The sequence below is a fragment of the Chlorocebus sabaeus genome, chromosome 24 (genome assembly GCF_047675955.1).
Source record: "Chlorocebus sabaeus isolate Y175 chromosome 24, mChlSab1.0.hap1, whole genome shotgun sequence".
Taxonomy (NCBI): domain Eukaryota; kingdom Metazoa; phylum Chordata; class Mammalia; order Primates; family Cercopithecidae; genus Chlorocebus; species Chlorocebus sabaeus.
The window spans coordinates 78,763,665-78,778,148 of record NC_132927.1 but is presented as its reverse complement, the minus strand read 5'-3'; the positions used below and the strand labels follow the sequence as shown (position 1 = coordinate 78,778,148).

Sequence of the window (14,484 nt, the reverse complement as noted above, 5' to 3'; positions counted from 1 at the left end):
TTGCCCAGGCTTGTCTCAATCTCCTGGGCACAAGGAATCCTCCTGCCTTGGCCTCCCAAAGCGCTGAGATTACAGACGTGAGCCACTGCACCCTGCCCTCATCCCCCAATTTTTATTTTTATTTTTGAGATGGAATCTCACTCTGTTGCCAGGCTGGTATACAGTGGCACGATCTTGGCTCACTGCAACCTCCACCTCCTGGGTTCAAGCGATTCTCCTGCCTCAGCCTCCCGAGTAGCTGGGACCACAGGCGCCCACCACCACGTCCCATTAAATTTTTTTTTTGTATTTTTAGTAGAGATGGGGTTTCACTGTGTTAGCCAGGATAGTCTCAATCTCCTGACCTCATGATCTGCCCACCTCAGCCTCCCAAAGTGCTGGGATTATAGGCGTGGGCCACCGTACCCAGCCCTCATCCCCCAATTTTTCAATGTTAAAATACACCTAACATAAAATTACCAGTATCCCTTTTTAAAGTATACATTTCAGTGGTATTCAATACATTCATAATGCTCTGCAATCATCACCATCATCCATCTCCAGGACTACTGAATCTTGTAAAACTGAAACCGACCCTATTAAACAATAATCCCCCATTCATCCCTCTCCCCAGCCCCTGGCAACTACCATTCTACTTTCTGTCTTTGATTTTTACTACCCTTTTTTTTAAAAAAAAAAAATCTCCTCAAATTCCTTTTACTGTGATTTTGACTACTCTAAATACCTCATATAAATGGAACCATACGGTATTTGTCTTTTTTCTGACTGGCTTATCTCCTTCATACAGTATCTTCAAGGTTCATCCGTGTTATAGCACATATCAGAACTCCTTCCTTTTTAAGACTTAGTAATATTCTCTTGTATGTACGTACTACCTTTTGTTTCTCCATTCATCCGTTGATGGACATACAAGGGTTGCTTCCCCATTTTAACTGTCAATGAGGCTTCTATGAATACAAACGTACAAACATCTCTTTGAGATACTGCTTTCAATTATCTTGGGTACACACCCTACCCAGGACTGAATTTTGGTATCATATGGTAATTCTATTTTTAGTTTTTTGAGCAACCACCATACTGTTTTCTAGTAGTGGCTGCATCATCTCCTATTCCTACGAACAATGCACCAGGGTTCTGATTTCTCACATCCTTACCAACCCTTGTTATTTCCATTTTTTTTTTGACAGTAGCCATCCTAATGGGTGTGGGGTATAGTTTTGACTTGCATTGCCCTGATAATTAGTGATGTTCATTCTTCATGTGCTTATTGGCCATTTGTTTACCTTCTCTGGGGAAACATCTATTCAAGTCCTTTGTCCATTTTTGAATTGGGTTTTTTCATTGTTGAATTTTTTGTTTGTCTGTTTTTGAGATGGAGCCTCACTCTGTAGCCCAGGCTGGAGTGCAATGGCGCGATCTTGGCTCACTGCAACCTCCACCTCCCAGGTTCAAGCGATTCTCGTGCCTCAGCCTCCCAAGTAGCTGGGATTACAGGTGTGAGCCACCGCGCCTGGTCTCATTGTTGAGTTTTAAGAGTTCCCTATATATCCTGAATATTAATCCCTTAACAGATACATGATTTCCAAATATTTTCTCCCATTCGGTGGGCTGCCTTTTTACTCTGTTGATAGTGTTTTTGATGTATAAAAATGTTTAAATTTTCATGAAGTACAATTTGTCTATTTTTCCATGTTGCTTATGCCTTGATGTTAAATCCAATAAATCACTGTCAAATCCAATGTTTTGCAGATTTTGTCCTATGTTTTCTTCTAAAAGTTTCATAGTTTTAGCTCTTACATTTAGGTCTTTAATTCATTTTGAGGTTTTTTTTTTTTTTTTTTTTTTTTTTAAGACAGGGGTCCCCCTCTCTTGCCCAGGCTGGAGTACAGTGACACAATCTTGGCTCACTGCAACCTCCAGCTCCCGGGTTCAAGTGATTCTCATGCCTCAGCCTTCAGAGTAGCTGGGACTACAGGCATGCATCACCACACCTGACTACATTTTTGTATTTTTAGTAGAGACAGAGTTTCCCCATGTTGGCCAGGCTGATCTCAAACTCCTGGCCTCAAGTGATCCGCCTGCCTCAGCCTCCCAAGTGCTGGGATTATAGGTGTGAGCCACCAGGCCCGGCCATTTTGAGTTAATTTTTGAATGTGGTATTAGATAAGGGTCCAACTTCATTCTTTTGCATGTTAATATCCAGTTTCCCCTATACCATCTGTTGAAAAGACTATCCTTTCCCTGTGGAACAATCTTCATGTCCTTATTAAAAATCACTTGACTGGGCCAGGTACAGGCTCACACCTGTAATCGCAGCACTTTGGGAGGCTGATGCAGGCCAATCACTTGAGGTCAGGAGTTCAAGACCAGCCTGGCTAACAGGAAATCCTGTCTCTACTAAAAATATACAAATTAGCCAGGTGTGATGCCACACGCCTGTAGTCCCAGCTACTTGGGAGGCTGAGGCAGGAGGATCATTTGAACCCAGGAGGTGGAGGTTGCAGTGAGCGGAGATCGTACCACTGCACTGTAGCCTGGGCAACACAGTAAGAGTCCGTCTCAAAAAAAAAAAAATTTCACTTGACTATATAAGAGGATTTATTTCTGGGCTATTGATTTCATTGGTCTCTATTTCCGTTTTTATGTATCACGCTGTTTTCTTCTTTTTTTCTTCTTCTTCTTATTTCTTCATACCACAGCCAAGTCCAATATACTGTTTTAATGACTGTGTTTTTGTAGTAAGTTTTAAGTTCAGGAAGTATGAGATCTCCAGCTTTGTTCTTTTTCAGGTTTGTTGGGGCTTTTCAGGGTCTCCTGAGATCCCGTATGAATTTTAGAATAAATTTTTGTATTCTAAAACTCCCAAGTGAAAAAACGTCCTTGGGAGTTTGATGGAAATTGTATTGAATTAACTTATAAATCACTTTGGGTGGTTTGGACAGCTTAACAATATTAAGTCAGGCTAGGCGGGGTGGCTCATGCCTGTAATCCCACAATTTTGGGAGGCCAAGGCAGGAGGATCACTTGAGCCCAGGCGTTCAAGACCAGCCTGAGCAACACAGTGAGACCCCATCTCTACAAAAAAATTTTTTAAAAAACCAAAAAACAAAAAAAGCCAGGCATAGTGGTGCATGCCTGTAGTTCTAGGTACTCGAGAGTCTGAGATGGGAGGATCACTTGAGCCTAGGAGATTGAGGCTGCAGTGACCCGTGATTGTGCCACTGCACTCCAGCCTAGGTGACAGAGCAAGACCCTGTCTCCAAAAAACAAACACGCAATGTTAAGTCTTCCAATCTCTCAACATATGTTTCTATTTATCTATGTCTTTAATTTCTTTCAGTAATGTTTCATGTCTCATTGTACAAGTCTTTCACCTCCTTATTCTTTTTAATGCCATTTTAAGTGGAATTTTCCTCTTAATTTCTTTTTCATATTATTCATTGTTGTTTAGAAATGCAACTGATTTTTGTGCATTGACTTTGTATGCTGCTACTATGCCAGTTTCATGTATTAGTTCAAACAATTTTTTGTGGAATCTTTAGGGTTTCTACATACAAGATCTGCAAAAAGAGATACTTTTTCTTCCTTCCTGATTTTGATGCCTCTTAATTTCTTTTCTTGGCTAATGACTCTGGCTAAAATTTCCAGCACTGTGTTGAATTGAAGTGACAAAAGCATGCATTTTGCCTTGTATCTGATCTTAGGGAAAAGCTTTCTGCTTTTTACCATTAAGTATAATTGTTCACTGTTTTTCATATACAGCTTTTATTATGTTGGGGTAGTTTCTATCCCAGTTTGTTGAGTGTTTTACCATAAAAGGGTGTTGAATTTTGTCAAATGCTTTTTATGCACCAGTGGAGTTGACCATGTGGTTTTGTCCCTCATTTTGTTAAAACAGTGTATTAGGTAACTGACTTTCATACATTGAACCATCTTTGTATTCCAGGAATATATCCCACTTTGGTCATGGTGTATAATCCTTTTAATATGCTGCTGAATTTGATTTGCTAGCATTTTCTTGAAGATTTTTGCATCAGTGTTCATGAGGGATACTGATGTGTACTTTTCTTGTGGTATCTTTTCTAGTTTTGGTATCAGCATAATTCTAGCCTCACAGAGTGAATTCAGAAGTATTCCCTCCTCTTCAATTGTTTGGAAAAATTTGAGAAGAAATAGTGTTAGTTCCTTAAATGCTTGGTTAAATTCACTGGTGAAGCCATCGTGTCTAAGGCTTTTCTTTCCAAGGAGATAATTGATTTTGATTCTATTCTCTTACTAGTTATAGATCTACTCAGGTTTTCTGTTTTTTCATGGTTTAGTCTCAGTAGGTTTTGTGTTTCTAGGGGTTTGTCCATTTCATCTAGGTTATCCAATTTGTTGGTATTCAACAGATCACCATCCTGTCATAATCCTTTTTGTTTGTTGAATCAATAGTAAGGGTCTACTTTGTTTCTGGTTTTAATCATTTGTGTCTTCTCTCATTTCTTCTTGATCAATCTGGCTAAAGGTTTGTCAATTTTGTTGAACTTTACAAAAATTCAACTTTTGGTTTCACTGATTTTCTCTATTGTTTTCTAGTCTCTATTTCTTTTATGTCTGTTCTAAGCTTATTATTTCCTTCCTTCTGCTAGTTTTGAGTTTAGTTTTTCTTCCTTTCTAGTTCCTTAAATTGTAAAGTTTAGGTTGTTGATTTGAGATTTTTCTTATTTTTTAATGTATGTATTTAAAGCTATAAATTTCCCCCTCAGCATTGTTTTCACTGTCCCATAAATTTTGGTATGCATGTTTTTGTTGTAATTCGTCTTTAAGTATCTTTAAATTTCTCTTGTAATTTCTTTATTTACCCATTGGTTGACTGAGAGTATATGGTTAATTTGCACAAATTTGTGGATTCTCCAATTTTCCTTTTGCTACCGATTTCTAACTTTATCCTGTTGTGGTTGCAATAAGATACTTTGTATATCTTTTAAAATCTACTGATACTTAATCTGTGGCTTAACATATGGTCTATCCTGGAAAACATCTCATGTACATTTGAGACAATGTACGCTATTGTCATTGGGTAGAGTGTTCTATAAATGTCTGTTATATCTAGTTGATTTATCATGTATAGTTTATTTTTTTATCCATTATTGATAGTGGGATATTAAAGTTTCCAAATTTTATTGTAGAACTGTCTATTTCTTCCCGCAATTCTGTAACTCTTTTTGTCTGACAGTAGAATAGCCACCCCATTTCTTTTCATTACTATTTGCATGGAATATCTTTTTCTATTCTTTCACCAGCAACATTTGGATCTAAAATGAGTCTTTTTTTTTTTTTTTTGAGATGGAGTCTCGCTCTGTCGCCCAGGCTGGAGTGCATTGGCATGATCTTGGCTCACTGCAAGCTCCGCCTCCCGGGTTATGCCATTCTCCTGCCTCAATCTCCTGAGTAGCTGGGACTACAGGCGCCCGCCACCAAGCGTGGCTAATTTTTTGTGTATTTTTTAGTAGAGATGAGGTTCCACCGTGTTAACCAGGATGGTCTCGATATCCTGACCTTGTGATCCGCTGGCCTCAGCCTCCCAAAGTGCTGGGATTACAGGCGTGAGCCACCGCGCCTGGCCGTGAGTTTCTTATATATAGCATATAGTAGGATTGTTTTTTGTTTTTTTTGAGATGGAGTTTTGCTCTTGTTGCCCAGGCTGGAGTGCAATGGTTCTATCTCAGCTCACTACAACCTCCGTCTCCCAGGTTCAAGCGATTCTCCTGCCTCAGCCTCCTGGGTAGCTGGGATTATATGCATGCACCACCATGCCCACCTAATTTTTGTATTTTTAGTAGAGAAGGGGTTTCACCATGTTACCCAGGCTGGTCTCAAACTCCTCACCTCAGGTGATCCACCTGCCTTGGCCTCCCAAAGTGCTGGGATTACAGGTGTGAGCCACCATGCCTAGCCTGGATTGGTTTTAAAATCCATTTTGACAATCTTTGTCTTTTGATTGGAGAGTTTAATCCATTTACATTTAAGGTAATTAACTGATAAGGGGGACTTATTTCTATCATTTTGTTCCTTTTATTTATTTATTTTGAGATGAGTCTCACTCTGTCGCCCAGGCTGGAGTGCAGCGGCATGACCTTGGCTCACTGCCACCTCTGTCTCCTGGGTTCAAGCAATTCTCTGCTTCAGCCTCCTGGGTGGCTGGGATTACAGGCGGCTGCCACTACACTTGGCTAATTTTTCTGTTTTTTTAGTAGAGATGGGGTTTCACCATCTTGGCCAGGCTGGTCTTGAACTCCTGACCTCGTGATCCACCCGCTTCAGCCTCCCAAAGTGCTGGGGTTACAGGCATGAGTCACTGCGCCTGGCCTGTCATTTTGTTGCTTTGTATATGCCTTAAGGTTTTTGTCCCTAGTTTCCTGCATTCGTGTCTACTCCTGTGTTTAGTTGATTTTTTGGGGAACATTAAAATATTTAAATTCCTTTCTCATGTCCTTTTGTGTATATTCTACAGTGATTTTTCTCTGTCATTACCATGGGGGTTACATTTAACATCCTAAAGTTATAACACTAATTTAAATTTCTATCAGCTTAATTTCAGTAACACGGAAAAACTCCACTCCGTTACAGCTTGATCCTCAACCTTTTTGCTTACTGATACCACAAAATTATACCTTTACAAATTGTGTGCCCCAAACTATAAAGTAAATAATTATTTTAAATGCTTTAGAAATTCTTTTACCAAAAAAATTATTTTAAATCATGTAGAAAACAAATGGGCTGGGCACAGTGGCTCACACCTATAATCCCAGCACTTTGGGAGGCCAAGGTGGGTGGATCAACTGAGGTTGGGAGTTTGACACCAGCCCAGCCAAAATGGAGAAACCTCATCTCTACTAAAAATACAAAAATTAGCCAGGAGTGGTGGCACACACCTGTAATCCCAGCTACCTGGGAGGCTGAGGCACAAGAATCACTTGAACCTGGGAGGTGGAGGTGGTAGTGAGACAATATCATACCACTGTACTCAGCCTGGGTGATGGAGCGAGACTCCATCTCAAAAAAAAAAAGAAAAGAAAATGTAGATTTACAAACCAACATTACAATAATACTAGCTTTTAGACTAATTTAAAAAAATTTTTGGTCTCTTAAATCATGTAGAAAACAAAAATGCAACTATAAACCACTGTCACAGTAATATTAGCTTTTATAATTGCACATATCCTTCACTTTTGAGATCTTCATTTCTTTTTCTTTTTGTTCCTTTTCTTTTTTTTTTTAAGACAGAGTCTTGCTCTGTTGCCAGGCTGGAGCGCAATGGCCAGATCTCAGTTCACTGCAACCTCCACCTCCCGGGTTCAAGTGAGTCTCCTGCCTCAGCCTCCTGAGTAGCTGGGACTACAGGCACAAGCCACCACACTTAGGTAATTTTTGTATTTTTAGTAGAGATGGGGTTTCACCATGTTGGCCAAGATGGTCTCCATCTCTTGACCTTATGATGCACCTGCCTCAGCCTCCCAAAGTGATGGGATTATAGGCGTGAGCCACCACGCCCGGCTGAGATCTTCATTTCTTTATATGGCTTTGAGTAACTGTTTAATATCCTTTAATTTAGGACTCACTTGAGTATTTCTTGCGGAGCAGGTCTTGTGGCTAATGAACTCCCTCCATTTTTGTTCACCTGGTTTCTTTCTCACTTCTGAAGGACAGTTTTGCTGGATATTAGATGCTTAGTTGACAGGTTTTTTTTTTGTTTGTTTTTATTTTTTAACACTCTGAATATATCAGCCCACTGTATTCTGACCTCCAAACTTTTTTTATTTGTTTGTTTGTTTTTTGAGATAGATTTTCGCTCTGTCATCCAGGCTGGAGTGCAGTGGCCTGATCTCAGCTCACTGCAACCTCTGTCTCCCAGGTTCACACAATTCTTCTGCCTCAGGTGCCAAGATGGCTAGGATTACAGGCACGTGCGCCACCATGCCTGGCAAATTTTTGTATTTTTAGAGACAGAGTTTTGCCATGTTGGCCAGGCTGGTGTCAAACTCCTGGCCTCAAGAGATCCACCTGCCTTGGCCTCCCAAAGTGCTGGGATTATGGATGTGAGCCACTGCACCTGGCCCCTCCAAAGTTTTTGATGAGAAATCTGCTTATAATCTTATTGGGTGTCCCTTGTATATGATGAGGCCTTTCTCTCTTCTCTGAAGTTTCTTTAGTCAGCTTCCTGAGGTTGAATCCTTTTTTGAGACAGGGTCTCATGCTGTAGGCCAGGCTGGAGTACAGTGCCTCAATCGTATCTCACTGCAGCCTCAACCTTCCAGGCTCAAGCAATTTTCCCACCTTAGCCTCCCGAGGATCTGAGACTACAGGCAAATGCCACCTCGCCCGACTAATTTTTTTGATTTTTAGTAGAGATGAGGTCTTATTATATTGCCCAGGCTGAGCTCGAACTCAAGTGATCCTCCTGCCTTGTCCTCCCAAAGTGCTGGGATTCCAGGTGTGAGCCAATGAACCCAGCCCAAAGGTTCTTTGATTTTAGCTTTTGGGAGTTTGACTGTAATATATCTTGGTATGGGTGTCCTTGAATTCATCTTACTTGGAGTTCATTTAACTTCCTGGATGTTTATATCCATGTCTCTCATCAAATCGGGGAAGCTTCCAGATACTTTCATTTCTTTCTATAACTTCGAGAAAACATGTTAGTCTGTTTGATGATGTCCCACAGGTCCCTTCGGCTCTGTTTATGTTTCTTCAAACATTTTTCTGTTTCTCAGACTTGATAATTCTAATATCTTCAAATTCACTGATTCTTTCTTCTGCTTGCTCAAATCTTCCTTTGAATCCCTCCAGTGAATTTCTCATTTCAGTTATTGTATTTTTCAGTTCCAGAATTATTTTCAGTTTCTTTTTAGGGTTTCTATCTCTTTATTTATATTTATATTTTGTTCATACACTGTTTTCCTTTTTCTTTTCTTTTTTTGAGACAGAATCTCTCTGTTGCCCAGGCTGGAGTGCAGTGGCATGATCTTGGCTCATTGCAACCTCCATCTCCCAGGTACAAGTGATTCTCCTGCCTCAGCCTCCCGAGTAGCTGGGACTACAGGCTTCTGTCACCATGTCTAGCTAATTTTTGTCTTTTTTACTAGAGATGACCCAGGTTTCAACATGTTGGCCAGGCTGGTCTTGAACTCCTGGCCTCAAGTGATCTGCCTGCCTCGGCCTCTCAAAATGCGTAAGCCACCACATCCAGCCTTCATACACTGTTTTACCTTTCTCTACATCTTATTTATTTATTTATTTATTTATTTATTTATTTATTTATTTAGAGAAGGAGTCTCACTCTGTTGCCCAGGCTAGAGTGCAATGGCACAATCTTGGCTCACTGCAACCTCCACCTCCCAGGTTCAAGAGATTCTCCTGCCTCAGCCTCCCAAGTAGCTGAGATTACCAGTGAGCGCCACCACACCTGGCTAGTTTTTGATTTTTAGTAGAGACAGGGTTTCACCATCTTGGCCAGGTTGGTCTCATCTTGGCAAGACTGGTCTCAAACTCCTGACCTCAAGTGATCTACCTGCCTTGGCCTCCCAAAGTGCTGGGTTTACAGGCATGAGCCACCGTACCCAGCCCTACATCTTCTTTAGTTGTTTGAGTACCTTTAAGACAGCTGTTTTAAAATCTTTTTCTAGTAGGTCTACTATGTGGTCTCAGGAACAGTTTCAGTAGGTTTATTTTTTTCCTTGGAAGAGCATACTTTCCTGTTTCTTTGTATGCCTCGTGATTTCTTTTGTTGAAAACTAAACATTTGAATCTAATAATGTGGTAATTCAGAAAATCAGATCCTCCCCTTTCCAAGTTTACTGGGTTTTGTTATTCTCTGTGTGCATGTGTGTGTGTGATTCTTTCTGATTACTGTAGGCTGTCTGTTCCAAAGATCAGTTTCAGGTATAAACTTAGGTCTTTTCTCAGGTCTTTTCTGTGCCTATACCTTTTCCTAGGCATGCACAGTCACTTCTTAATTCTGCCCCTTACATGCAGTTGCTTTTCAATGTCATATTCTCTAATATCTAGCTCCCAAATGGGAAAAAATAAAAGTGAAGCAAGGGAGCAGGACCATTAGCTCTTAAATCCCCCGGAAGTCTTGTTAATTGGAGGGGGGAAGAACTTGCAATAATGAGGGAGGTGTAACAACAGTGGCCACCCATCTCTTTGTCTGCACCTCTATGATTAGAAGTAGCAATCAGCAGTCAGAGCACAGACCCCAAATATTTAGAGGACAGGATGCTTTTTGCCTATTCTGGCTCCCACAAGCTATGTGCAAGTTCTAGGAACATCCGCAGAGCTGCCTTCCACAGAACTGGGGTTGGGGAGCGCATAGCTGCTACTGTGCTAAGAGTTGAAACTGACCAAAATTAACCACAATTTGCCATCCAGGCAAGAAGTTGTAAGCCTCAATAGACTTCGGAGTTCCAGAATAGTTACATCAGACAGAACCTGCCAGTACAATTGATGTCTAGGTGTGGAGACAAATTACCGGTGCTTCCTCTTCCACCATTTTCCCCAAATACTCTCCTTCCTTTCTAGGTTTTTAACCTTTGAAATGAAAACACAAAATCAAAAACAAAAACAAAAACAAAAGCAACCCACCTCATTTCCTTTTTTTTTTTTTTTTTTTTTGAGACGGAGTCTCGCTCTGTTGCCAGGCTGGAGTGCAGTGGCGCAATCTTGGCTCACTGCAAGCTCCACCTCCCGGGTTCACGCTATTCTCCTGCCTCAGCCTCCCGAGTAGTGGGACGACAGGCACCCGCCACCACGCCTGGCTAATTTTTTTGTATTTTTAGTAGAGATGGGGTTTCACCGTGTTAGCCAGGATGGTCTCAATCTCCTGACCTCGTGATCCACCCGCCTCGGCCTCCCAAAGTGCTGGGATTACAGGCATGAGCCACCGCGCCCGGCCAACCCCACCTCATTTCTAATGAAGAAAATACTGATCAATCAAGTATGAATATACTGAGCTCTTATTAAAAGATGGGACAGATGCAGTGGCTCATGCCTGTAATCCTAGCATTTTGGGAGGCCAAGGTGGGCAGATCACCTGAGGTCAGGAGTTCAAGTCGGCCTGGCCAACATGGCAAAACTCCATCATTACTAAAAATACAAAACTTAGCCTGGCGTGGTGGCATGTGCCTGTAATCCCAGCTATTCGGGAGGCTAAGGCAGGAGAGTTGCTTGAACCCAGGAGGCAGAGGTTGCAATGAGCTGAGATTGCACCACTGCACTCCAGCCTGAGCAACAGAGCAAGACTCCATCTCAAAAAAAAAAAGAGTACTAAAGAACTTCAACAAGAGAGGTATTTTCCCCAGCCCCTGCTCAAAACAAAAACAAAAACAAAAACAAAACAGGAATCTAGAATCACAAGAACTGTACCAGATCCAAGTTCTACTTTATTCTACCTGATCAACAGGGACAATTCATGAAGTGAACACTTGCTATCCATAATCTACCTGCCCCACAGGTTTGCTGAGAGGATTAAAAGATGATACATCTAAATACGACTTATAAACTAATTCCTACCATGTTTTGGTTTTCAGATCAATAATCCTATTAAAGCTTAATATGTTGGTTTATTTTATTTTATTTTTTTGAGACAGTCTTGCTCCGTCGCCCAGGCTGGAGTACAATGGCGTGATCTCGGCTCACTGCAACTTCCGCCTCCCGGGTTCAAGCAATTCTCCTGCCTCAGCCTCCCCAGTAGCTGGGATTACAGGCAGATGCCACCACGCCCGGCTAATTTTTGTATTTTTAGTAGAGATGAGGTTTCACCATGTTGGTCAGGCTGGTCTCAAACTCCTGACCTTGTAGTCCTCCTGCCTCAGACTACTAAAGTGCTGGGATTACAGGCGTGAGCCACCGTGCCTGGCCCTATATGTTGGTTTATTAAAAAGCACATGTATAAGCATTGCTCACAGATGTTCAGGCTTCTAGTCTGAGTGATCTTTTTTATTTTGAAAGTATTCATTCAGAAAAATCACACAACTGTTTTGACCTTGCTAAGATATATGGCGATATCTTCAGTAAACCATTTTAATCTTCAACATAGTAATTTATATAGTAATCAATCTGCCATATATGTAAGAAACAAATATACCTCCTTGCTCTGGGTACCAAGTGAGCTGCTATAGAAATACAAAATAAAGTAGGCCACAGTCCCAGGCCTCTTAAAGCTTAGCTGTTGCACCGAGACAGGCACATGAAAAGCCGCCTACAGTGAGTGGAGGTGGTAATGAAGGAGCTCACTTTCATCTGGTACTTTAAAGCTTTCAGGGTATTTTCATGGACTATAAATATATCTAGTGTCAGATCGTCATCTAGGTTAAGAGATTTGGATCTTAAGCTACAGTAAGAAAAAGGGAGATCCCTTGAAGATTTCTGATTTTGCCAGTGTATCAGTCAGAGGCATTTCTGACAAACACGATTAGGAGCAAGACGGAGGAAGGAGGGAGTGGGGCAAGTCAGGAAGCTGCTGGGAGTGTTTCACAATAGCCCAGGCTGAGGTAAGTAAGGGCCCAGTCTAGAAAAGTGGTAAACAGAACAGGCATGAGGCAGTGAAACCTTGATGAAGACAGACTCCATCGAGACTTTGAGAAGGATGACAGCAACAAAGAAAACAGGACAGCAGCTTGTCTTTGTTTTTCTGTGCCAGGTAATGTGTTAAGCACTTTAAACGTATAACTGGATCCTCAAACAACTTTCTATAAGGGAAGGTGCTGTAGTTATTCACATTTTACAAATATGGGACTGAGCTCCAGATAAGTTATTTGTTTGTTTGTTTGTTTTGAGACAGGGTCTCGCTCTGTCACCCAGGATGAGTGTAGTGGCCTGATCATGACTCACTGCAGCCTTGACCTCTCAGGCTCAAGTGATCCTCCCACCTCAGCCCCTACAAGTAGCTGGGAATACAAGTGTGTGCCACCACACCCAGCTAATTTTTTAATTTGTTGTAGGGACAAGGTCTTGCTATGTTGCCCAGGCTGGTCTCAAAGTTCCTCAGGTCCCAAAGTGCTGGGATTATACGTGTGAGCCACCGTGCCTGGCAGTAATTTGTCTAAGGTTACAAAGCTAGTGAAAATCAAGAGTCGGCCGGGAGCAGTGGCTCACGCCTGTAATCCCAGCACTTTGGGAGGCCGAGGAGGGCGGATCACGAGGTCAGGAGATCAAGACCATCCTGGCTAACATGGTGAAACCCCGTCTCTACTAAAAATACAAAAAATTAGCCAGGCGTGGTGGCGGGCGCTTGTAGTCCCAGCTACTCAGGAGGCTGAGGCAGGAGAATGGCGTGAACCCGGGAGGCGGAGCTTGCAGTGAGCCGAGATCTCTCCACTGCACTCCAGCATGGGCGACAGAGCCAGACTCCATCTCAAAAAAAAAAAAAAAAAAAAGAAAATCAAGAGTCAGGATTCACACACAAATGTGGCACTCTCCAGAGGCCCTGCTCTGCCTCTGTGCTCAATACTTTCTGTGTGAATGAATCCAAAGGACTTGGTGATAGAGGATTTGGTAGGTTTGTGGAAAGGAAGGAGAATGAGGGAAACTTTATGATCTGGAGTTGGATAACATGAGATGGATGATACCATTAACGGAATTCACTGGCATTGCTTTGAAGGGAAAAGGTGATGTAATATGTTTTAAAATGCAGAGTCTTGACGTGGTGGCAAGAAGTTGAAAACAAAATATTTTCCTTAGAAATTTATCATTATAAAAATGAACGCATCAGGAATTAAAATGATTTACTAGAGATTTTGCCATGTCATAGCACAAGTTCAAAATGGCTGTGAAATTTTTCTGAATGAATGGTTCCAAAACAAAAATGATCATGGCCAGGCGCAGTGGTTCACGCCTATAATCCCAGCACTTTGGGAGGCCGAGGTGGGTGGATCATTTGAAGTCAGGAGTTCGAGACCAGCCTGTGCCACAGGGTGAAACCCCATCTCTACTAAAAATACAAAAATTAGCCAGGTGGTAGTGGTGCACGCCTGTAATCTCAGCTACTCGGGAGGCTGAGGCAGGAGAATCGCTTGAGCCTGGGAGGCAGAGGTTACAGTGAGCCGAGATCATGCCATTGCACTCCAGTCTGGGCAACAGAGTGAGACTCTGTCTCAAAAATAAATAAATAAATAAAGGATCATGTAGAGGGGGCTGGAAGCCTGAATATTGGTGTGCAGTGCTTGTACATGTGCTTTGTAATGTATCAATGTCCTTTGTAATGTAACCAATGAGCTTGAGTTAATGTTATTTAATATGATTATTAATAAATGTCATGGTTGTTGATGTTAAGAACCAAAACATCCCAGATATCAGATTATCAACACTTAACTACAGTTCATATAGAAATAGAATATGAGGCTTCAACTTTGCACAATGTAATAGCCTAGCTATTCCAAAACACCCCTCCAAACACCTGGCAATGCTGAGTGAAATATATAACAGCCTTTCAAATGCATAGCTGAG

The 14,484-nt window shown here is 41.6% G+C and overlaps 1 protein-coding gene across 6 annotated transcripts in view; it reads right to left on the bottom strand.

Annotated features, from left to right (window-relative positions):
- TECPR2 (tectonin beta-propeller repeat containing 2) overlaps positions 1 to 14,484 on the bottom strand; it is a 134,103-nt gene that overhangs the window by 90,324 nt on the left and 29,295 nt on the right. The gene's annotated exons all lie outside the window — the stretch shown is intronic.